General features: G+C 38.8%; 2 protein-coding genes across 6 annotated transcripts in view; one reads left to right on the forward strand and one right to left on the reverse strand.

Moving 5' to 3' along the window:
- Positions 1-15,762, reverse strand: part of Scrg1 (stimulator of chondrogenesis 1) — a 39,731-nt gene extending 23,969 nt beyond the window's left edge. Inside the window, exon 1 of the mRNA XM_078030992.1 lies at positions 15,567-15,762. The gene's annotated coding sequence lies outside the window, so the exon portion shown is untranslated. The remainder of the gene's footprint in view (positions 1-15,566) is intronic.
- Positions 1-24,533, forward strand: part of Sap30 (Sin3A associated protein 30) — an 85,128-nt gene that overhangs the window by 36,504 nt on the left and 24,091 nt on the right. For 2 of the 5 annotated variants that reach the window (XR_013430290.1, XR_005737790.2), the window contains one exon: positions 24,147-24,340. The exons of the other annotated variants lie outside the window; for them this stretch is intronic. The gene's annotated coding sequence lies outside the window, so the exon portion shown is untranslated. The remainder of the gene's footprint in view (positions 1-24,146; positions 24,341-24,533) is intronic. 5 annotated transcript variants of the gene reach the window in all.

Raw genomic sequence — 24,533 nt, forward strand, 5'->3', positions numbered from 1 at the left:
TGGAGCTGGAGAATATCATGATAAGTGAAGTAAACCAATCCCAGAAAACCAAAGGGCCCAGTGTTTTCTCTGATATGTGAATGCTGATTCATAATGGGAGTAATGGAGGAACTTTAGATAGGGCAAAAGGGAGGAAGGGGAAGGGAGGGGACATGGGGGGTAGGAAAGATGGTGGAATGAGATGGACATCATTACCCTAAGAACAGGTATGAAGACATGAATGGTGTGACTCTTCTTTGTGTACAACCAGAGACATGAAAAATTGTGCTCTATGTGTGTACTATGAATTGAAATGCATTCTGCTGTCATGTATAACAAATTTTTGTTGTTGTTGTTACTACTGTGTATTTTCTTTGATAGTTTAAAAAAAGAAGAAGAAATTCAGGAGAGAATTCCTGAGGGTCTAATTCTCTCTGAAGCAGATTAGACCTTATGATTCATTAAATGGGAGCTTCTTAGATACACCATGTCTCTCTTATTACACAAAATTATAATGAGAATTCTCCCTTCTGCCTCATCTTTTATTGCCCCATGTGACAGGGGGAACCTCAGATGCTTATTTGCCCTCAATATCATAGAACCTCTCTCTATTTGCATGTTCTCTCCCTTCCCCAATCCTTCTCTCTCTCTCTCCCTCTCTTTTCCTCCCTCCCTCCCCCCCCTCTCTTTCTCTCTCATTCCCATAACAATTTATTAGCACTATGCTCATTATCCTTCCAGAGTTTATTTATCTTTCAAAATAAGAACAAATCAAACAATCTGGGCAAAACTAAAACAATGAATTTAAAGTGTCCTAACTTCCCAGAAACACTTGTAATAACACTTGTAGTGATTTGACACTCTTTTTTTTCTTAAGCTGGAGAAGCACAAAAATAAATGAAGATATTGGGCCTTTATATTGTCTTTTTGTTGTAGTTGACTGTGTATTTTCTTTGGTAGTTTCCTAAATACTCTTATTCATACCAATATAAGGTGAGTGGAGATTTTTGTCTCTAGATAAAGAACATTTTGTAGCTTTATTAAGGTTGTTCTTTCCCATATTCCCTGATATGCCAGATTAACCTTACCTAGGCCAAGGATCTTTCAGGAGGAAAAGGATCAAGACCATATCCTATTTCCATTTGAAATTCAACCTAATTGGAACTTTCTGAAGGGCTAAGGTAGTCCTGACTCAGCCCCCCCCCAAGAAGAAAGAGGAAGCCTGGCTCAGTGACAGGCTCAATGCCAGGCCTAGAGGTTTGTAGGGGACAGCTTGTCCTAGGTACTATGTGTGGCTGTGGTTTGAAACCCAATTATACCTGGCCACCTTGGCAAGCAGTTATGTTTGGGCAATAGTAGCTGATTGTGTGAGTCCAGTAAGCTGTCATCTTGGATGTCCATGAGCACAGTGCTACCCTGCTGCCTGCTAAGGGTTCTGCAGGAGCAAGGATGTCCTTAAAGTAGGACAAGGACTCACTGGAGCCTGTCAGAACCAGTTTACAACAGTGATCTCCTGTAGAGGTGATGATTAAAACCAGAACCTGTGGGCTGGAGATGTAGTTCAGTGGTAGAGTGCCTGCTTAGCACAAGACCCTGAATTCAATTCCCAGCACCACAAAAACAGCACCCAAACCAGAACCTGTTAATGACTGATCCGTTTTTTCTACATGGAACATTGAAACAAGACTTTCCCCTTTAGTAAATTTCCCAGAGTTCCTGATCAACTTGAGAGATGAGGTGTCCTTAAGAATAAGTTATTGAATTACCTACAGTAATAGAGGAATGAAGGCTTGATCAAATAATTGCAAAGTGAAGAGAAGCCCAAGTTTTGAATCTAGACAATTACATTTAAATGTGCAAATACATTATAAATCTTTAAAAGCTGAAGTGTTTGCCAAACTTATTTGACCACTGAACTTGTGTGTATGTGGTGTGTGTGTAGCTGGGCATTGAACCCAGGGTCTTATGCATGCTAGGCATGTATTCTATAACTGAGCTACACCCCTAGACCTGAAAATATTTTTTTTAATTTTATTTTTTAGTTGTAGTTGGATACAATACCTTTATTTTTATGTGGTGCTGAGAATTGAACACGGGGCCTCACACAGGCTAGGCGAGCGCTCTACCACAAAGCCACAACCCCAGCCCCATACCCAGAACTATTTTTTAAAAAATACTAAGTATCTAAAATGATTGGATTCCAAAGAAAACTTGGAAAATGCTTCTCAAATTACAGAATTTTAGATGTTTCATAACCATTTATTGAGTGACTGGATTTCTGGTTATCACCATTTTGGCAATGTTACTAAAAACCTAACAGCCATTTCTTTTGCACAGTTTGCATCTTACAGCTTCAGAGCAGATGTCTCCTGGAAGGTTCAGGAAGTTTGAGAGCAGTAATGGCTAAGAATTCTTGATTAGTTTTAGTAGATCCATCCTCAGGAACAAATGGTAAACCTCATTTCATTTGTAAATCAAAGGAAACCATATTTTACCAACTCCACCAACCTGGAATGGGGTGTGATGGTAGGGGGCCATCTCTAATCATACCAGCTGAATCCCATTCCCCCTCGGCTCCACATTCCCCAGTTTGAAGATGATGAGAAGTTTATTTAGCAACCTGTAGCTGCAGACACTTTATAAATAAATGGAATATATTTTTATTAATCAGTATAAAAATTAAAATTTAAAGACTTCCTTTCTATCTTCTAACTCGGCTTTATGATGACATTGCTTTGTAATATAACTTATAAGGCACAATATTCATGAAATCATTCTGATAATTTCTAAGTCATTGTTGGTTTTTAGAAATTCCTGGTTGGTCTTAAGTTTGATAAGTTTCCTTTAAACTAAATACTGCTCATCTCTAAGCTACAATTTTATAGGGGAAAATTCACCCAAACTCTTCCAATGACTTCTGTTAGATTGGGTCTGGGACGAGGCACTTGCCTCAGCAAGAGGGTGACTGGGTGGGCTGCTCCTTCTGTCCAGGATGCTAGTGCTTCTCACCTACCCTCTCCCTAAGGGGCTTCCATTCTTATTGACAATACTGCCATCAGCTCAGCCTGTCCCACTATTCCTGCAGCCCTGGGCCTCTCCTGAGCAACTGGTAGACACTGCACTGGCCTCAGATACCACCTTGGTCTATTCCTCTTATGCTCTAAGGTCCAGGTCCACCATTACCAAGTCCCATCACTGCCTACGCAATGGCTGCTATACAATTTTGTTTGGTGACATGGTTTAGTTTAAGCTATTTACCAACCATCAGTGCAGTGTTTCTATGTTGCTGCCTGTAATAACTCTGTACCAGTGTGTATTGCCTGAGTATCAGCTGTGGCCCATCTCCTCCAAGTAGTTCAGAAAGTTTCTATGTCTTCTCCCACAAGTCTCAGAACAAGAAGACCATGAGTGCTATTTTCTTCTTTCCCATATTTTCTACAGCTTCTTCTGCTATCTCTCACTTCCATGAAGTTGCTCCTGTGTTTATGTATTGATTTTTAGAAGCAGCTACTGTTTTTGCTTTACCTGTTGAAGTTACTCAAGTGGTATTGCCCTTGCTGACATTCTATCTCTGAGCTGATGTAGGAGAAAATCCCCCTCTATTGGCATGAGCAGCTAATGGTCACCAGGCCTAGACTGCCTTATTCTCTTTGTGACTTGTTCCTTACTACAACCCTGAGTGTCTGGATGACTCTGTTAGAAAACAATCTCAGTTTACTGCTACCTCCGATGGTTCATCATCTTCTAGATTGAACGTTTTGACAATTTCTGCCCTCAGTAATTTCTTTTCCCCAATAGCTTGGGAGCTTAAGAAGAAGTCTTTCATCCCTAATAGTTTGGGAGAATTGTTTTGAAGCAGTCAGTCGAATGGGACCAAGGCATGAAAACTAAAATTCCCATATGTGAATTGGATTTGCACCCAGTGTTGACAATCTTTAGCTTTGGGGGGTCTCTTTTGGGTCCTAAGTATTCAATCTTCTCTTCCATCTTTCAGGTCCCCTACTAGACTTCATACATACTCAATGAGTTTATCTCAGGAAATTCATATACAGCTTAGTTTTGTTTGTTTTTATCTGGGACTTCTGCCACTCTGTGACTACTCCTATGGACGCAGATGAACAATTTCCTTGAGCTTAATTCTATAAGTTGCATTTGAAAAAAAAAAAAAAAGGAAACCACTTTTAGTTGCTCTATTTCCTGGAACCTACAGCTGGCAAAATGCCTGGGACAAGATGTATTCAATTCAAGTCAGAGCAGAGTTCTTAGGAGAAGCAGATGGCCCACCTAAGGTGAAAAAAATTACTTTCTTGTGGCGGGTGGTTTATTCACCTCTTCCCTAGGAAGGTGGGAATGTGTGGAGGCAAAATAAATAAAACACATTACAAATGCATTCCATAGAGGAACAGAATAATTGTTGCTGAACAAGGCTACAGGAGGCTTCTTTCTGCCTCCAGGCAGGCGGGAGGAACCTGTCACACATGTATTAAAGTGCTCCCAGAACAGAAAATCAGTCCATCAGAAGAACTAATAAAAGCCAACACATTGTTGAAGCGACCAACCATCAGTAACCTTCTCTGAAAGTTGTTAATAAAGAGCTGAAAAGATTGGGGATAGTTAAGATGAGCCAGTATAGGTTAAGGAAAGTGACTGAATATGTAACGAAGCAGTGAGAACTGTGCTTCATCTAAAGAAATGTGGGATTAGCATAGGTGGACATTTAGAAACTGGGTGATCTACATTTATTTATAAAAGGGAAGATGAGAATTTTATAAAAGGGAAGATGAAAATTTCCCACTGATTATCTAACACTTTCCAGATTAGAGAGAGAGTTTTCCTGGGTTGTGCTCAGATCATCTACAGAGCACATTTCACTCAGAAGACTTTTAGAAGCCAAGTGCGGTGGCGCACACCTGTAATTGCAGCAGCTCCCAGTGCTGAGGCCGGAGGATCCCAAGTTCGAAGCCAGCCTCAGCAATTTAGAAAGGCCCTAAACAACATAATGAGACACTGTCTCAAAACAAAACATTAAAAAAAAAAAAAAGGGCTGGGATCTGGCTTAGTGGTTAACCACCCCTGAGTGCAATCTCGAGTGCCAAAACAAAAACAAATTAATGTGCATTCTGTTTGGTATGTCAGTCTCTTTATTAGCATGCTTGATTATCATGGGTTAGTCCCCCAACCTATTCACCCAGCAACATAGACAGAATCCACTCTCTGGACCTGTAAAGCTGACTGTCAGCCCCAGAACAGCCTGAGCATTCCTCCATATTGCCATCCTGTGAAGCTCCACCCATGAAGCCTCAGGCTTCCTTCCCTGGCTCATGTGCCTCTCTTTAAATCCAACTAGAAAGTCAACTCCCTACTGACTTCTTTAAAATCAGCAGAAGATAATTCTAAATGCTCTCTGTAATGCATTCTGGTGTCTTATAGCTCCGAGCCTTAGGAAACAAGTTAATATATTTCACATGCTGTGACCATGTAGTTTCATGAAGAAGTAAACTTGCAGCTTCCTGCCACGGGCTTCACTGCCCTCTTCATCTTGAGAGGGTGAGCTGAGGAGAGGCCACATAATGATGCACAGAGCTCCCTTAGGCGAGGAATAGGAAAGGATGATTATTCCACTGAGCACAGTTCCTACTGAGCCCCTCATGCTCCTTGATCATGTAACTTGAAAAGGGAATGGTTTGGGTGAAACGAAGAAAGGGTAGGGTGTTCTTATCCACAAGAGCAGAACTGTGTACATAGCACCTGTGGGTGAGTACACAGATTTGCCTATTTCCTCACTGTCAGAACATGTGCTTCTATGGCTTGCTCTGCCATTCTCATCCCTGGTTCTTGTACAGATGGGACATCAGAACTTCAAATATTCTCACTTAGTTGTCACCTTCCTTGGGAATAAAGGGCTATCACCACGCACCCCTTGATGGATACTGTACATTCCTTGTTTGCTGTAGGGCATTTGTCTATTGGTATTTTGGTAACAGTAGTTTCTGTCTGACTGCAGAAGGAGATGGAAACAGCAGTGATCCAACTTTGGAAATAATCTACCAACCACATAAGGTGATGTGACATCCCAGAAATTGACCTGTAGCTCTTAAAAAGAGCAAATTATCTTCCCTTCGTAAAATGGAAACATTGATATTGCTTATTAATTTCTCTTTCCCCCAATTTGGAGAGTTGGCAGAAGGATAAATAATGGTGACTATTATAAAGATGCTTTCAAAACAGTCACTTCATAAAACAAATGGATGCATTTGCTGCAACTGAGATTTACAAAGCTTTTGTGAGGTGGCAAAGGGGTTAGCAATTCAGGATGTTTATGGCTCTTGGGCTGTGGCTAATCTCTTGTGAAGCAAGGTTTCAGTTGGGTAGAGATTGAGTAATTCCAACAGAGAAACATTGTGTAACTCCTTCTTCCTCTTTATTTCTTGTGGACCAGTGAGTATCCTAAGTCTCAAACTATACACCAGCTTAATAGATTGAATTTTTGAGTGTCTTATATCAGGACAGCTCAGCATTTGCAAAAAGTGCCCACAGATAACCATGGAAATTACCACCTTCCCTGCTGTGCTCATGTTGAATTTATCTGACAGAGTCACTCAAGAACATCTTTACATTCTTTAAAGGCAAAGAGAATTGATGTTTACTGGTTACTTACTATGTAACCACACTACCTTAACTCTCATGGCAAATTTGTGAGATACTATTATTTCCCCTATATTATAATAGGATAGAAGCTCAGGAAAATTAAGTAACTTTTTAAAGGTAACAGACAACCTTAGAAGCCTAAAACAGACAGGTTCTCTTCTGGGCAGTTTTATATAGTAGAAGCGAGATGATAATACTATAGAGCTGGGTTTTAGGATTTAAATGAAAGTCTATCTGATCCCAAATCCATTGTTCCTTGCCTTGGACCAGATTGCCACTCAAACACACAGAAGGCTAGAGAAGTGTCACAGGAATTTAAAGTGCCATGAATAAAAAACCATGTACGAGAAAATATTTTCTGAGAAAATTTAGATCAACTCAGTCCTTCAGAGTCACAGCTGACTTAAAGTCAACCTGCATTCTCATGAAATGTAAGGAAGAAATCAGTATTTATTTTTTAAACCTCTGAGACAAGGCTTATTGTCATATGGAATATCTCCACACTCCGGAGCAGGCAAGGGGTGGTCTCACACACCAGGGGTTGGTCTTAGTATGGAAGAGGGTAGAAGCTCGACAGTCTCTTCTCAGTGTGAGTGAGCTGTGCAGGAATGACAGTGAGACAGTACTGCCACCTCAGAGTCCTCTTCTGTTTTCCATCAGGGACCTGTTTATCAGAAGTCACCTTTTGTGATGAATAATCCTACTCAAAGTCTGTCTGTCTATCTATATATCTATCTACCTATTAATTATGGTGCTGGGGATTGAACCCAAAGGTGTTCTACCACTGAGCTACACCTCTAACCCTTTCTGTTTTTTTTTTGTTTTGTTTTGTTTGTTTGTTGTTGTTGTTTGTTGTTGTTTTTGAGACAGAGTCTTGCTGAATTGCTGAGGCTGGCCTTGAATTTTGAACCTCCTGCCCCAGCCTCTTGAGTAATTGGGGTTTCAGGCGGGCCCCACCATGCCCACTTCAAAGCCTGTTCATTTAAAATGTTGCCAAGTTCTGGAGAGTGTGTTGGTGCAACAACTAACCACTTCTGTCTTCACTCCTGCTACCCCATCCGCAGACCAATGTGTACTGATTCTGGTCCATTGTAAACACTTCCTAAACAATTTTCCCACTTGCCAGCCACTATTAGCTACAGAAACATGACTGCTAGATATATTGTCAGAAAGTACAGCTCTGATTACCTCAAGCTTCTGCTCAAAAGAAGAGAAACTTCCAAATTCAAAGTCAAACCCTAGAAATTATCTAGGGACCCTCTCCTAAAGTACACACTAGTCCTGGGACTAGTGTTCTCATTTTATGTTTGTGGATGCCATTTCCTAAGAGTGGTGGTTTCTGAGGAACTATCAGATGCAAGAGTTCTGCTTCAAAACAATATACAGGAAGAGGGTAAATAGCATAGAACTACTGATTTCACCACCAAAAAAGTCTTAATCCTTTTCTGTTAAGTTGTTATCTAGTGCCACCTGGTGTTAAAAGTGAACAGCAGCTCTAGAGAAAAAAGAAATATTTTAACTCAAATTGAAGATGTTCAGTACTGGAAGGAAACTTGAGATAATTTAGACAGCTGTTTCATTTTATAGATTAGTAGTGTACTTGGAATTTAAAGTCTGAACTCAGTACCAGGCTCCTCAATTTTCCAACTTGTCTCCATTGTCTCTTAAGCCTCCAAAAGGAGTTGGGCCAGAGTGATGTCACTTTTGGAAGAGGATCTTTGCTCTTACTCCTGTTCAACAGCTGGACAAAATAAAATTTGGAGACCCACAACTTATTTTGTACCTGTAGCAACTTTCATGTCTATGTTTATACAAGATGTCTTTATCCTAGATGTTTCTTGATCAGAGTGGAGACAATTTGGTGGTGGCAATTGGCATAGATTGTGAAAACGGAAGGTAATGAGTAACTCATTAAGATTATATTTTATTATTTATTCACAATTATTTATTCAATCCTTACCTTGGTGTGTTTTTCTGTTTAGGCAAAATATACTCCTCCTGACCTCAGTTGACTTTGGGGTTGGCCAATTCTATCCTCTCTTTGGTCAGTAGAATGTGGCTAGACTAGATGGATACCACCTATGAGCAGGACCTTTAAATTGTGTGATTTGATTAGGCCTGCGTCAGCTGTGACCTTCTGCATGTGAACAGCATGCAATACAGAGAGACTGTTCCTTTAGCCCTGGCTCTAAGCTGAGCCCATCAGAGTCACTGCTGACCTACAGTTAATGTGCACCTTCCTGAAATGTAAGCCAGAAATATTTGTTTTAACTTTAAAGTTTCACAGTTGCTTTTGATTTTTAAATATTTAAAATAATTTAATCGTGGAAAAATACACATACCAAAAAATCTACCAGTTTAACCACTCTTCAGTGTACAGTTGAGTGGCATTGTATAGCTCATATTGTTGTGGGATCATCACCACCATCCATCTCAATAGCATCTCATCTTGTGAAACTGAAATTCTGTACACATTAAACAATAACTCCCTATTCCCTCTGCTTCTAGCCCCTGGCAAACATCATTTTACTTCCTATCTCTATGAATCTGACTCTTCTAGGTATCATGCAGCAATTGTGTTCTTGTGACTGCCTTAGTTTGTCCACAAAGTTCATCAACATTGTATTATGCATCAGAATTTAGTTCCTTTTGGGGTAGAATAATATCCCATTGTATGTATATACTACATTTTGTTTGTGCATTCATCCATTGATGGACACGAGGATTGCTTCCACCTATTGGCTATTGTGAATAATGCTGCTCTGGACACAGGTGTGCAAAAATGTCCTTAAGTCCTTGCTTTCAATTCTTTTGATTATGTGCTCAGAGGTGGAAGTGCTGAATCAAACATTAATCCTCTTTAAAATTTTTTTGAGAAGTGCCACACTGTTGTCCTTAACAGCTATGCCTCTTTACATTCCCACTGGCAGTGCATGTGGGTTCCCGTTTTGCTATAGCCTTGCCAATACTCGTTGCTTTCTGGTTTGTTTTGTTTTGTTTTGTTTTGGTAGAAATCATTCTAATGGGTGTGAGGTGGTATCTCCTTGTGGTTTTGACTAAACATTTGGCTTTTTTTTAAGCCACTGAGAATTTGGGTTTGTTTGTTCCTGCAGCAAAAACTGACAAGTAGGGTTTGAACACAAGTCTGATGAACTCTTAAGAAATTTTAGAAACTCTCTATGAAAGAGGAAAGTACTTCCAGAATGATGTCCAATTTAACTGATTTGAGAACCAATTAAATATTAGATCTTAAGTTGTTTTTACCTTCTTCAAGGTTTACTTAATTCTGCTATCACTGCCCCTTATCCTAAGCACCCATTTAATTATGCAACCTGTTTTTCTGACTATATTTCCACTGTACTTTTGATTCCCCTTTACCTTGAGCCCCCCATCCCTTCTCTCTCTCTCATACTGAGAGTTAAAATCCAGCTGCACTTTACTGTTAAACCACATCACCAGTTCTTTTTATTTTTTATTTAGATACAGGGTCTCACTAAAATGCTGAAGCTGGCCTTGAACTTATGATCCTTCCACTGTAGTCTCCCAAATTGCTGGTCTTACAGGTGTGTACCATCTTGCCAGGCTACTTTTTCTGTTTCTAAACGTTTTTATTGCCTTCTAAAATTCTATGCAATGAATTTGTTTATAATGTTTACAGTTAAAATGTCTCCACTGATGAATTTTAAGAGGGAAGGGGTTTTGTCTGTTGTGTTTACTGTCATCCCTTAAACAGCATCTGGCACACAGTAGATGCTAAGATTATTAAATGAAGGAATGAAACACAAGAACAGTTCTGAATGTGAGTGGTTGTATTTTAGTAACATGACCAGTAGAGGTCATAGATGAGCTCTGGGACTTGCAGTTACTTTTGTATCTGGTTTATAGGAGGATCTTGATCAGTGTGGATTGCCACATTAACAGTGTGGTGGGGGAGTTCCATGGATCATGGAAACTGCTGAAAGAAACACATTGATGATGCCTCAGATTGGCTTCCCCTTCATGTATCACCTGGTCCCGAGAGCAAAGCAGGGGGGGAAATATAGAAATTGAAATTTTCTTTCTATAAGAGCAAAAAGTTTTGGCTTTAAAGCTGTATTTGTATAAATTGCTTGTAAATGAAAGTTAAAATCAATCAAATGATTACAGAGCATAATAAGTGTTTATTTTCCGTTGCAAAGCTGTTTGCCTAGATAAACAACATCTCCCCCCTCAAGAGTGTGTGTGAGTGTGTGTGTGTGTGTGTGTGTACGTGTACAGATAAATCTTATTAATACAAGGACACTTAAACAAAATTTTCCTCTTCCCTTTTACAACAAGAACACCACAAAAAATGACAAACCAGCACTTCCAAGCTGTGATTCTGCCTGAGTATGGTTTATTTTTCTTGGCTTAATGGCTCATGCTTAAATGTCACAATATGTTACTACATATAGAGAAACAGTGATATCACATCAGAAGTGAACTGTTATCTTTTGATTGCATATTAGATTTGATCGATTAACTTAATACGATTTTTGTGTGTGTGGTGCTAGGGACCGAGCTCACGTTGTGTATGATAGGCAAGTGCTTTATCACTGAGCCACATCCCAGCTCTGATTGATTAGTTTAAGGACAAACATTTGAGAAAAGGAAATTTGCTTTTAGATTACTTCCCATGTGTGGGGCACCATGATAAATAATTTTACCTGTTATCTTGCTCCCTGATGTGACCAATGTCAACATAGCATCTGGATCTTAGTAGAAGCTCAATAATTGTTGAATGAGTGGTATCTAGGGTGAAGGACAGTTAGCATGAAGAATTTGAATCTTTGTTTTGGTTTGAGGGGAGTTGATCGGTTGTATTTCCTTGACAAACCACCTCAGAATGTGGGTACAGAATGTACTCTTTATCCTTTTATTGGTATTCATTTGTTTGTTTTCTTCCCTCCCTCCCCCTTCCCTCCTCTTTCCTTCTTTCCTTCTTTCCTCCTTCCTTCCTTCCTTCCTTCCTTCCTTCCTTCCTTCCTTCCTTCCTTCCTTCCTTCCTTCCTTCCTTTCTTTCTTTCTTTCTCCAGGGATTGATTGAATCCAGCCAGGGGCACTTAACCAAATAATTTTTTTTTTTGAGATAAGGTCTTGCTAAATTGCTTAGGGCCAAGCTAAGTTGATGGGGCTGGCTTTGAACTTCTGATCCTCCTGCCTCAGCCTCCCAGGTTGCTGGGATTACAAGTGTGCATCACTGTGCCCAGGGAGGTGTCCCTTTCTTGGGTCCTGAAAAGTAAAAGTAGAAGATGGTCCTTATCAGGAAACCCATAAAGTTGGGCATGGATGAAAAGCTAAGACAAGGGGATGGTAATTCCAGCCCTGCAGGGGCAAGAGATCTTTCCCTTCAGTTCTGTACAATGGGAATGATAATTACATAATTCCTACTTTTTCTATTTCAACACATGTCATGAGGTAATGATAAGGTCATATTGAAAAGATTTTTAAGTCATGAAATGAGAAAATTGTCAATAAATGAAAGTTTAATGAAAACTTTCCTATAATGTCCACTGGGGAAGGAGTCTGTCACCAGCTCCATCCAGTATCATACATCACTGTGGCTGTCCATATGCAGATGAATGGAAAAATGAAACAGATCAGTATTCTCAACATCATACACTACCTACACCTGGGGATGGTGCAGACTTCCATACTGAAGAACTGTCTTGTGCTAGTATTTGCTTGAGCTTTGTGTTCAGAGAAAGCCAGATCATGTAGTTTTTACTCTATTCTGAGGTTCTTAGCTGGGTAGACTGCAAGGGTAACTTCTCCTGGGGGATGATGTGAAAGAGAATATACAAACTACTCAAAAACATTCTTAATGTGTAGCAGGTACGGTGAGATTGGGGGAGATTACCACTGATCTTCTTAGTTCCCTCCATGAGCTTAGGGAAGTTCTCCCACTAACAGAAGTAAAATTGGATTTCTTTCTTTCTTTCCTCTTTCTTCTCTTCCTGTACCAGTACTTAGAACTTTAGTCAGCTGTCAGACATATAATATATAAATTGCAAGCATAATCACCATGCAGAAAGATGCCAAGTGCACATGAACAAATTAGAGGCTCTTAGTCAAATCCAAACAAATGTATACCTGATAATGGCTTTGGCTGAAATATATTTTTATATTTTATAGCATGTTCACATTTGCCAGTGGTTAGCAAAGATTAAGCTTGCCAAACTTTAATGTGGTACAAATGCCATGTTCAAGGCAAAGTAAGTAGACTGTTAGAGGATCTGGCAAATCAAAAGCATTATCAACAGCTGTGGCTTTCAAATGCTTTTGTGAGACTGGAATAATAAAATCATGTGTGTTTCAAGTGGGCATTGATTCTACCCTGTACGTATTTAGATATAACATGATCATTGGTAACATCGAGTAGCATTAAAATTAACTATAATTAACTTTGAATACATATTATGATGGTCAGAAGACAAAAATAGACCAAAAACCTAATTAACTAATTAAGGATTTATTGAGTGACTGCTATATCCAGGGTCATGTATTTGATGCTAATTGTAGCCAATCACTTCACACCTCTTCCCTTCTGGACTTTTGCCAGAATTGGTAAAAGCATTAATTTGAATTTCACCTACTTTCACTTATCACCACTAGTGGACACATTTTTAGAAATGAAAAGTCAAAAGAAAGGAAAACCATCATAGGGCTAAGTAAGAATAAACAGTGACCCTAAGTTGAAAGTTCCTATGCCAATAATCAGGAAATTTATATATATATATATATATATATATATATATATATATATATATATATATATATATATATATATATATATATGTTTTAGAATTTCTTAGCCGACAAGAATTTTATGCTATGGAAGTATTTTTGTGTTTCTGTAACATCACTTGAAAATTTTAAGTGGAGCTACTCAGGAGTGAAAACATATTTTCAAAGGAAAAAAAACCAGTTACCAGTAAGTTGTCAATTGCGTGACCACCATTTTGACCTTTTAATTTGTTCTTAGAACATTCTTTTCATTTTCCAAATGATTTCTTATTACTAGCTGGGAGGATTTAGCCATAAACTCAAAGGTAAGCTAATCAAAAAGAGCACTGTATGCTTTTCTTGAGTTTGATTCAACAGCAAGGAACTCTTTGGTTATTTTAATTGATAGCTGGCTTTTCCTCAATTTTCCAATGCAATAATTACTATGTCATACCACTTCATTTAAAAAACATCCACTTCTGTGTCTCTCATATATCTACTGAATCTCTTCCTGTTTCCTCTAAAGAGAAAATATGGGCTACCCATAGTCCCTTAGAGTGGTGAAGCTCTGTCCTCTTTCATTTCATTGGCTTAGGAACCAATAAGACTCCTATCATCAAGAGAGCTGGATCCTGAAACCAGATGCCTCAACATCTATCTAATATAAACCTTTCCAATGCACCGCGATTGTAGCTCAGTGGTCGATTGGATTGCTTGCCTAGCATGCATGAAACCATGAATTCAATCCCTAGAACTGCAAATATATATATAAATAAACCTTGCCAGTTCCAAATCCACTCTTAAAATAATCATATCAGCCCAATTTCTTCTATTCTTGCATTTGCATTTTCCCCCTTTGCCCTCTATATCTTCTCCAGGGGCCTAAGAGGGTATGTCACTAACTGCTATAGTGATAATAATGTGTAATATTTACTGAGCACTTACTGTGGGCCAGACAATCCAGGAACTTTAAATGTGAAGCAAGCTTCCTTCGGCCTAGCTATCAACACTCCCACTACCAATTCTGTGCCATCACTCTCATTTCATGAGGGGCTGAGCTACAGGTTCTCCTAGCGTAAGATCACCAGATTTTGCAAATAAAAATACAGGAAGCCTGGTGAAAATTGAGTTTCAGATAAACAATGGAAAAAAATTAGTGTATGTCCTAAATATTGCATAGGAAGTACTTTTATTAAAAAGCATTTGTTATTTATCTGAAACTCAATTTAATTGGACTTTGTGTAGTTTGTCTGGCAACCCTGTCTGGGTGTCTGTCTGTTCTACATCCGTGGAAATGAAGCACAAAATTTGTCTATCTTTCCTTTCTCTTTGCTTCTCAGCTGTCATGAGGTATGCAGCTTCCTTGGCCCCATGCTCCCACCATGATTTACTGCTTTGCCATTGTCCCAAAAAGCAATGGGGCTGACTATAAGCTGAAACTATTGAACCTATGGGCCAAAATAAAGCTTTTCTCTTTTTAAGTTCATTATCTCACGTATTCGTAATAGTAACAGAAAGCTCACGCAGTATAGTGACCATCAGGCCCTACTCTTTCCACACCCTTTCTGAGAGTCCAGCACAAATGCCCTGATCTTAGGATAATGATTTTTTGCATAGAGATATCATGTCCCATCTTAGCCTATGGGACACCTTTGTGTGAATTAGAAAAAGAGAACAGCACAGCTCTGTGGCACATAACCTGGTAGGAGGAATGCAGGCTGAATTTCAGCTCCCACTCACCACCTAGCCAGGTACCCTCATGGATTGAGCAGTCCGTACATCTATACTTAATGGTCCCTTCCTGGGCCTATCTGGTCCTGGACTAGAGTTTTGTCCATAGCACCTGTTCAAAAACTGAGAATTCTTTCCTTTCTCTCAGGTCCTTGTCTGGTTTTAACTACCTGTTCTCCAGGTGTCTTATTGCCTTTCTCCCAGCTGGATCTGTTTTATCATCCATTGGATCCTCTTCTAGGAAAATTATGCCATTTCATTCCCATGTCCAACCCCAGTGAAGTAGGCAAACACAAACTCTCTCTACTTTCTAAGACCTTCCCACTTGGGTCTAGTTTTACCTTTCCAATTCCAACTGATTTTCAGGGTGAAGTAGCTGATAATCTTAGGTACTAGTAAAGCTCTTGCCTTTCCCGATCAAGTCAACAACTTTACCTACCTCTTGAGTTTTCTATATAACTCACCCCTCAAGATGTGGAATTATGGGCTGGGGATGCGGCTCAAGTGGTAGCGCGCTCGCGTGGCATGTGTGCGGCCCAAGTTCGATCCTCAGCACCACATACAAACAAAGATGTTGTGTCGGGGCTGGGGATGTGGCTCAAGCGGTAGCGCGCTCGCCTGGCATGCGTGCAGCCCGGGTTCGATCCTCAGCACCATATACAAACAAAGATGTTGTGTCCGCTGAAAACTAAAAAATAAATATTAAAAAAAAAGATGTTGTGTCTGCTGACAACTAGAAAATAAATATTAAAAAATTCTCTCTCTCTCTAAAGATGTGGAATTATCTTCTAAAGTTCTTTCAGAATAAATAATGTCAAAATATCTCGACTATACAAGCCCATATGCAGTATGTGTTTGTGTTTTATTATATAGATAGATTTTTAAAAAGTATTAACTTAAGGTGGTATAAAGTGAGTTTAGAGAAAGCATAATATAAGTCAAATATCACAGGTTTTAGAACAAAACAAATTTGGGTTAAACTGCATCTCTTCTGCTTGTTACCCACATGATTTGGGGCAAGGTTCTTAATCTTCCTCTCTTTCCTTATAAAAAGGGAATTAGACTTAAATTGTAGGGTTATATATGAGTTTTCTAGAATTTCCATAACAAAGTATCCCTGACTGAGTGGCTTAAGCAATAGAAATGTATTGTCTCACAGTTCTGGAAGTTAAAGAAGCTGAAAGTTTCAGCAGGCTTGATTTCTTCTGAGGCCTGGAGGGAAGGATTTGTTCCAGGCTTCTCTCTTTGGCTTTGATGGTAGTCTTTAGGTTCTCATGCACTTTATCAATGTGTATGTCACTGATTCCAAATTTCCTCTTTTTATAAGGGATACCAGTCACACTGGATTGGGGTTAACCCTATGACCTCACTTTAACATAATTACTTCTATAAAGACCTTACTTCCAAATAAGGTCACACTCTGAGGTACTAGGAGCTAGGACTCCATCATTTCTTTTTAGAGAATATAGAGTTCAACTCATAACATGTTGTTAAGAGAGTAAGTAACTTATACAAAGCACCTAACTAAAGGGTGAGGATGTAACTTAGTGGTACAGCTCTTGCCTAGCATATACAAGGTCTTGGGATCAATCTCTAGTACCACTAAATAAATAAAGCACCTAACAGAAATCCCAGGAAATAAGAAGTACTTAGCAATTCTTACAGTTGTTCGTAGTTTTATCTTCTGATCCTTTACAATACATGGATACTAGAATACATGGTTATTCAAGTCCTTATAAATAACAGTTTCTTTCTGGGATTAAATATGTAAAGAGAGTCGATGTGGAAAAAAAATGAAGTAGAAAAAGTGCAAATGTCAGGAAAGTCAAACATGAATACCCATTATTGAAAATAAAAGACCTATGTATATAAATGCATTTGGGGTATGGGATAGGGGGCAAACAGAGGTGACAGTATTTAATTATCCAAATTGATTGATTTTGAATGAACACTCTGGAGATAAAGAGAGACAAATCAAACTTTACCCTGGAATAATATAATTTTTGGTCAGAAACAGAACTTGCTTTAGAGCAAAAGGTCATTGAAGAATTAGCCATTTGATACTGATGACAGAGAAGTTCAAACTATAATTATTCAACAAACAGCATTACTTAAAAAATGTTTACCAGGGTAATAGTTTCAAGCCTCTGTGGGATTTAAAAGTGCTACTTTTTTTTTCCCCCTGTGGCACCTTCAGCTTCAATGTGTTATTTGAAGATAAATTCTTACTGTTAATGAAACTGAAAGGGGAAAATTATATTTGTTAGTTCATGAAGAAAGATGTATCGTTTGATCTTGAACTTTTTGCTTCAGGATATCCTCCATGGCGGCTGGGTAACTAAGACAATATAGTGGAATGCGTGGCAAGAGGGTGAGTCCTCTAGAAGATGAAGGGTTATTCACAAGAATCTGGTCTCCATTAAGAATAGAACAAGAGGAAATATGTTTGAATTGCAGAAGGAAGAATTTAAGCTCAATCCACTCTCTGACAATGTTGGTAATCAGTACAATAGATATCCAAGAGAGACTAAGCAATATCCTTCCTTAGATCTGTAAAATTGTGATAGACATTGTGTTACTAACAGTTTCCAAAACTCATAAGGCCTTTTGAATATTCTATCTAGCCCATAAAATTTGCATTACTCTACCCACTTTTCCAATATCACTCTTAAACTTTTCTAAATTATTCCTCTTATTACTATTACTCAATCCAATAACATGTTTTTTTAAAAAGAATGGATTGTTGGGTTTAATTAAATTTATCAAATAGAAAGTTAATTTTGTTTTTGTGAAGACACAATCTTCCCCACACAACAATTTCTATTAAAGGAAATAGAAAATGAAAAACTTCAAATATTAGATTTAAGATCTGAATCTTGATTTTCCCAGGGAGAACTTACATTTCTTTGAGAATAAGATTGTTCCTTTTTTGTTTGCTTGTTTTCCCCAAAGCTTATTTCTAATAAGGAAGCATTCACATCCTATGTTTCATTTGGGGGAGTCGGAGAATACTTTGGAACCATGTTAATGGAGACTGAACAGCAGGAGGAGGAACTGTACTCTCCACACTGATAGTTTCTGTTGGCAGATAAATGCTCAATTATTCTTTTCACTTTACCTAAGGATTTATTTTCCATGTAAGTCTGTAAAAGATAAAAATGGTTATTAAACAACTTCTTTTTTATTTTAAAAAGACAGAGTCTCTCTGTGTTCCCCAGGCAAGCCCTAAACTCCTAGGCCCAAGCAATTCTGTTGTCTCATCCTCTCCATTAGCTGAGACTACCAGTGTGTACCACCATGTTTTGCTCAAACAAGTTCATTTTCAGAAGTGAATCCAGATCCAAAGGAATTACAGATAAGAAAAATGGAAATGTTTAAAGTGAAATACACAAAAAATAACAACTTAAGACTTTGATTTCTAGCAATATTTTTGACCGGATAGTCTGAAAATACTTTTACTACAAATCACTTGGATATGCTAGATGAAATATAACATGCATGCTTTTAAATGCTATTATGAAAGGCAGGAGGGTACCCTGGAAACTCATTTATTTTTTTTTAATTGATCTTTTGACTCCTCTGGATTTACTTTTCTGCCAGTCTGGTTAACATTAGGTATGGGTTTTAATGACCATGAAAGAACAGTTGACAAATCTTTGGGCCCACGAGAGGCAGAAAACTGTATTTAAGACTCTCAAAATAGGGCTGGGGTTGTGGCTCAGCAGTAGAACACTTGCCTCGCATGTGCAAGGCCCTGGGTTGGATCCTCAGCACCACATAAAAATAAATAAATAAATAAAAGTTACTATGAACAACTACAACTAAAAAATAAATTAAAAAAAAAAAGACTCTCAAATAAAGACCCCTTGAATGATTGTGGAACTGTGAAAGAGGAGAACTTAAATCATTCATTTCCTCTCAAAGTGAGATTTAAAAGAGACTTTCAAGCTTAGCCTGATCTACTAAGGAAAGGGGAAGAAAGGAAAACCCTGAGAACAAGAACCTGAGAACCTTAGGCTACCCTCATTCCAGTTTGGGTTTTGAATTTATACTGTCTAGAAGACCTAGATTCTTTAAGTGAGGGGAAAAAAAACATTATGGGCCTGGTAATAATTCAGTGCACTTAATAGAAGTAATTCAAAGCCTTCTCTAGAAAGACATATTTTCAACCCAGGCTGTGTAGGATTTCTATAGATAAAGTCTCACTAAACATGAGCTCACAATTTAAAATTGGAAAATACACAAACAATCCAGAATCATCAGAAATAACAGCCAACATAATTAGATCCTAGTTCAGAAATAACCTATAAAATTAATGTTTAAATTTGTTAAAAAGAAAAAGCAGATACTGCTGAAATATTTACTAGGAGTAAAATAAATATTCTTAGTGAGATATTTATTAGGAGTAATTTTTCAGGCCTACAAAAGGGTTAATTTGTGTGCTGTCTGCACCTTAGTCATGAAGTTAATCAGAGCCAGAATTCCACTTAAGGGTGAGAGGGTACTCTGTTATTTTTAGATCAATCTTTCCTATACATGCTGGGGTTCAAGTAACAAAACTAAATGTGGGATTGGGGAGGGAGATTTGCTTCAATTGTGGGCCACTGAGCAAAGGGAAAGCTGTGTTACCACTGAAGTTGGAAAGCAGACTGACTAATTTCAAGAAAGTACAGAATCAAATAAAGGAGAAACAAGATAAAGCTAGAGCATTTCAAAGGTGGAAGATGTGGTATTCCCTAAGGAAAAAGAACAAACACAAGTAACCCATTATAGATCTTCTTCCTTAGAGAAGTCTGTGGTTGGAGGCTGACTTGGGCAATATTTGGGAACATTGCTTTGCCTGTGAAATGAAACCAGATCCAATAGAAGAATTTAATCTCAGAAATAAAATTCTGAATTAGGCTGAGATGTTAACAGGAGATTTTAATTCCTGGAACCATAGATATTTAAATGGGTATGGTTTCTCCTGTCTGTACACCCAAGAACATCTGATCTTTGTTATGTGAGTATTGGAGACAAATTTTTCAGGCTTCTGCCTCAACTCATTATCTTCCAAATGAGTGAGACAGAAAGGTTCTCCACGCTAGAGTTAGGCCTTGATGTTTTATCTTAGTGTGAATTTAGCATCATGTCAGGTTTATAGGTAGCACATCAAGATGCAAAAAATAAGCTGAAATCCTGTTTTGGTTACTTGCACCTACGTTCAAGTGTTTGGACTTTTTGACACCTATTTTTAGGGTAGGAAATGAAATAGTCAAATTCATAAAATTAATTCAAACTGTTTTTGCCTAGACAGGAATCAGTTGTCTTCATGAACAAAGTTGAACTCAGAGGTAAAAACAGGATTAGCATAACTTGATGGGGCCACTTATATTAGCTGGACACTACAGTGTTATAAAAACAAAACTGTCTAGTTAAATATGAAGAATTTTGTGCCAGTCCTCATGAGATCTGAAAAATCATCCAGTGGTTATTCGTTCCTTTCTCCCCACATCCATTCTGACCATTTTTTTTTCTCTTAGCATGGGTCTTTGTAGAGAACCTTTTATGCTCACTAACCTGCACCTGCCAAATGGTGGCCTCTGAGCCTGTATCTACACAGCCTTCCGGTTCAGCTCCTCAAACTTGACTGTGCTGCACTCTGTGGCTCAATTCTGTCAGTGTCAGATGTTATGATCAGGGGTTTTTTCAGTCTGAGGCAGTATGGAGAGACTTCTGTACTTTCTTGTAACCCTGAGACTTCTGTACTTTCCAAGCTCCCTTTCCAAGCTCTGTGTGTTTTAGGCAGCTTGGGCATCCAGGGCACCCTGCAATGATCTGTACAGTTCCACATAACACCACCATTTCTATGTGATTTTGTTGAGCTTGATGGTCTTTGTTGTAGCTTATAAGAGTGATCCTTCTGGAGGGTCAGTGAGGACTTTTTTTTCCCAAAGAGTATGGTAAAGGGCAGACAAGGATCTCCATTTCACAGATACCAGGAAGCATAAAAGAGAAATAGGTAGAATACTTAGCAGATAGAATTGCAGTCTTCTTACTAATTATTTGATTTCACTTAGATATATAGTTTTTCTTTTTCCCAACTTTAGAAGCTAATAGATTAAAAAGGTGGCCTTATGTAGTAGTTTCTTTAAAATAGCATTGACAAAGTTTGCAAGTTCTGAGGAATATTATATTTTCTGAGGAAGAAAGTCTACACTGAATAAATTTTAGAAATAATTAAGCAAAGTAGAGCATTTTCCTTTAGTGTAGGACTTCTCAGATCCTCTAATATGCTCCTAAAGGTTGAAGGTATAGCTCAATGTTAGAGTACTTGCTTAACATGAGGGAGGCCCTGTGTTCAATCCCCACTACCTCTGATAAATAAATAATAAAGCAGGCTAATAGACACTGTGACACTCCCAGAGTGGGTTAAAATCTGATTTCCCCAAATTTATTTGACCATCAGAAAAAAATATAGACATGAAAACAAAAGCTTTAACCTCATTGTTCCTACCAGTGCAACTTCCAGTGCTCTCCTGACCCAAGGGGACCTTGTCTTGATTAGGATGCTCTCTTGTGTTGCAGAGAGGAAGACTCTGGAGATCACATTTTGCACTGGTCAGCTCGCTTCCTGTTAGGAGATCCTAGAAGGAGATTGGGCAGCAAGAAGAGTGGGGAGGGACTTTCCTTCTTCCTCTTTTGCTGGTTCATGTGCCACCCTAAGGATAGCCTGTCATTGGCCGCAGTAGTCGGTTCCTGGCTTCAGCTTTTTCCTTACTCTTGAACTCATTGTACTTGGACTGAGGCCTGTGGTAGGAGCAGCATCCAGGTAGTGCCCTCATCAGAGGTCAGAGACCCAGACCCAGGATGCCATCCTCCAAGCTCCAGGGCACCAGCAGTGGCTTGGCAGTCCCCCTACCCTGACACCTGAGTCCCAGCTGTCTATGACCCTTGTCCAACTTCTAGTTTTGGTAACTCCAATCTCATCCCTAAGAGTGGTAGCTGCCTCCTGCCTTTGTGCTCATAATGGCCCTTTTTGCTTTCTCACTCTTTAACTTCTATAATAAATTTCCCCTAGCAAATTCCCTGTTCAAATACCTAACATGGTGTATGTTTTCCTGCCTGGACCTTAATGGAAAAGAACTTAGGTCAGAGCTTCTGTTGCACAGGTGTGGGGCGTAGGCGCAGGGAGGGTGGGAGAGCATGGAGGAGATCAGACGCACCTTGGAGTCTTTGCTGCAATCTAAAGCAATGTTTTTCCAACTTAAGCAATTTAAGTGAACCCAGAGGAGTTTAATTTAAAATTTCTTACAACATCCCAAGAGATAATAGATGACAATTCTGAGTGTTATAAAAATAGGATTAAGAAGTCTTTTCTGGTTTTATGAAATTATGAACGCTATTGATTTAAGTTACATGGTAAATTTAGTAAAAATAGAGCTTAATGTATCCTTCTGCAGGGCTGAGTTTGCTACGACTATAAACCATAGTTATTCAAAGAAAGTGGAAGGAGATATGTGACTTGGTAAAGTGTTAGAATTGGGAGTAAAGTGCAAGAAATATGTTTTAATGGAATCTCCAAAGGTACATTTAAAAATACTTGGTTTAAAAAATAACTAACTTCTGTCTCTGCTTCTTGAATATGGCTGATCATTGGAGTCATCTGGGAGCATTCAAATTACAGATTGCTGAGTTTGACCTGGTGCCCAGGGATTCAGACTGCGAGCTAGGCATCCTAGAGCTGTTTTTTTTTTTTTTTTTAACTCCTCATGTGATCAAGGGACTCTGATAATCAACACGTTTAAGATCCATTGTTACACAGAATAAAACTATTTCATTCTATAGAACTTAGATTCATAATTCAGCCTTTTCTACCCCCTCATTGAAAGTTTGGAGCATCACGTGTTGACAGTCCCTATCTTGGCAGGGGGCAGTGGGGAAAGCATTGGGCTGGAAAAGACAAAAGACAATGGAGCTTCCCTTGGAGGCTGATTTTTGAAGGGCTTTTGATCATCCTCCACCCAACGTCAAAGCCAATCATGGATCCTTAGTGCCAAGTCAACCCTGGCAATTCTCTTTCAACACCACTGCACATCTCTGGGTGCCAGGGCTCCAGGGGGTGCCCAGGGCAATGGGATGTACTCCCAAGGGGGGCTTTTATTCATTGCAAAGCTTTTTTTCCAGTTGTTACCTTTGTGTGATTCTAAAACTTAGTGACCAGGCATCTGACTTCTTAAAACGCCCAAGTATGTCCCTGGATACTGCCAGGAGTTTATCTAGTAAATGGAAAATGAAATAAAGGAGAGAACAAAGCTAAGGCAAACAGAAGGAAAGTGTCTCATTTAATGAATATGTCCTAATTAAAAGGTTTTTATATGTTTTTAAAAAAGTTATCCAGGGTCAGTTTTGTTTTGTTTTGTGACTTTGAAATGAAAAACAAAGCAAAGGAGAGCCTCAGTAGTTTTTAAGCACTCTTGTGAAGAGGGTGACAAGGGTTTTCTAGGGCTATGCCTGTCAGAGTCCTCTCTGGTCACCATTCCTTTCAAAATGAGGAAACCAAGGACTTTGTGCTCACAGCCAGGCGAAAAGATGCCAAATCTGTCAAGTTCAATAAAAATAAGGATAATATGAAGTTAAAACTTTGATGTAGCAAATACTTTCATACCTGTCATCACAGACAAAGAGAAGGCAGAGAAACTGAAGCCAGTCCTGCACCCAGTGGTAGGGAAAGCTGAAATGAACCAGAGTTACTGATTTAACTATATTTATTTTTTAAAAATTCAAACAAATAAAATTCATTCATTCATTTTTTTTAAGGGTGAAAAAGCTACTTGTTTTCTAATTGATCCAGTCGGCTCAATACCTGGCAGAGTCTGGTTTGGGTAATATTGTTGGGTTGCTTCGTGTTAGTGTCCTGGATTTGATCAGGAAATTCACCAGGCGTGTGGCTTTTCAATAGTGGAATCTGTTGACACGAAAAATCCTCAGCACTTTGGGTGATTCAAGTGCACTTTCATAATTTGCTCTCAATTTACCCCCTTTGTTATTTCCACATTGCACAGGAATCCGTCACTCCTCTGAATTATGTGCTGCTCAGGACTGATGCTTGTACCACCCACTCAGTGAGGGCAACCTCAGCTTCTTGAACTCACAGAACCTATTGTTCTCTTCCTTTCTTACCCAACGCTGTCACTGCAGTCCTGTACCTCCAGCCAGGAGGGCAAGGAAATGACTCCCCAGAGAGCCATTGATCATGGTAATAAATGTTCTGTGTTCGTTACTAAGTTCCATCAAAGTTCACCTACACACTGAGCAAAACAATCGTTCTCTGTGCATTCTTCATCTTCTTTTTTTTTTTTTTGGTATAAATTTATATACTGCCCATAGTGCATAAACCACTTGTGTTTGTGTGATGGGTAAACTTGGAGCTGTGTAATATGCATACATAA

This window comes from Ictidomys tridecemlineatus, chromosome 14 (assembly GCF_052094955.1).
Source record: "Ictidomys tridecemlineatus isolate mIctTri1 chromosome 14, mIctTri1.hap1, whole genome shotgun sequence".
Classification (NCBI taxonomy): Eukaryota; Metazoa; Chordata; class Mammalia; order Rodentia; family Sciuridae; genus Ictidomys; species Ictidomys tridecemlineatus.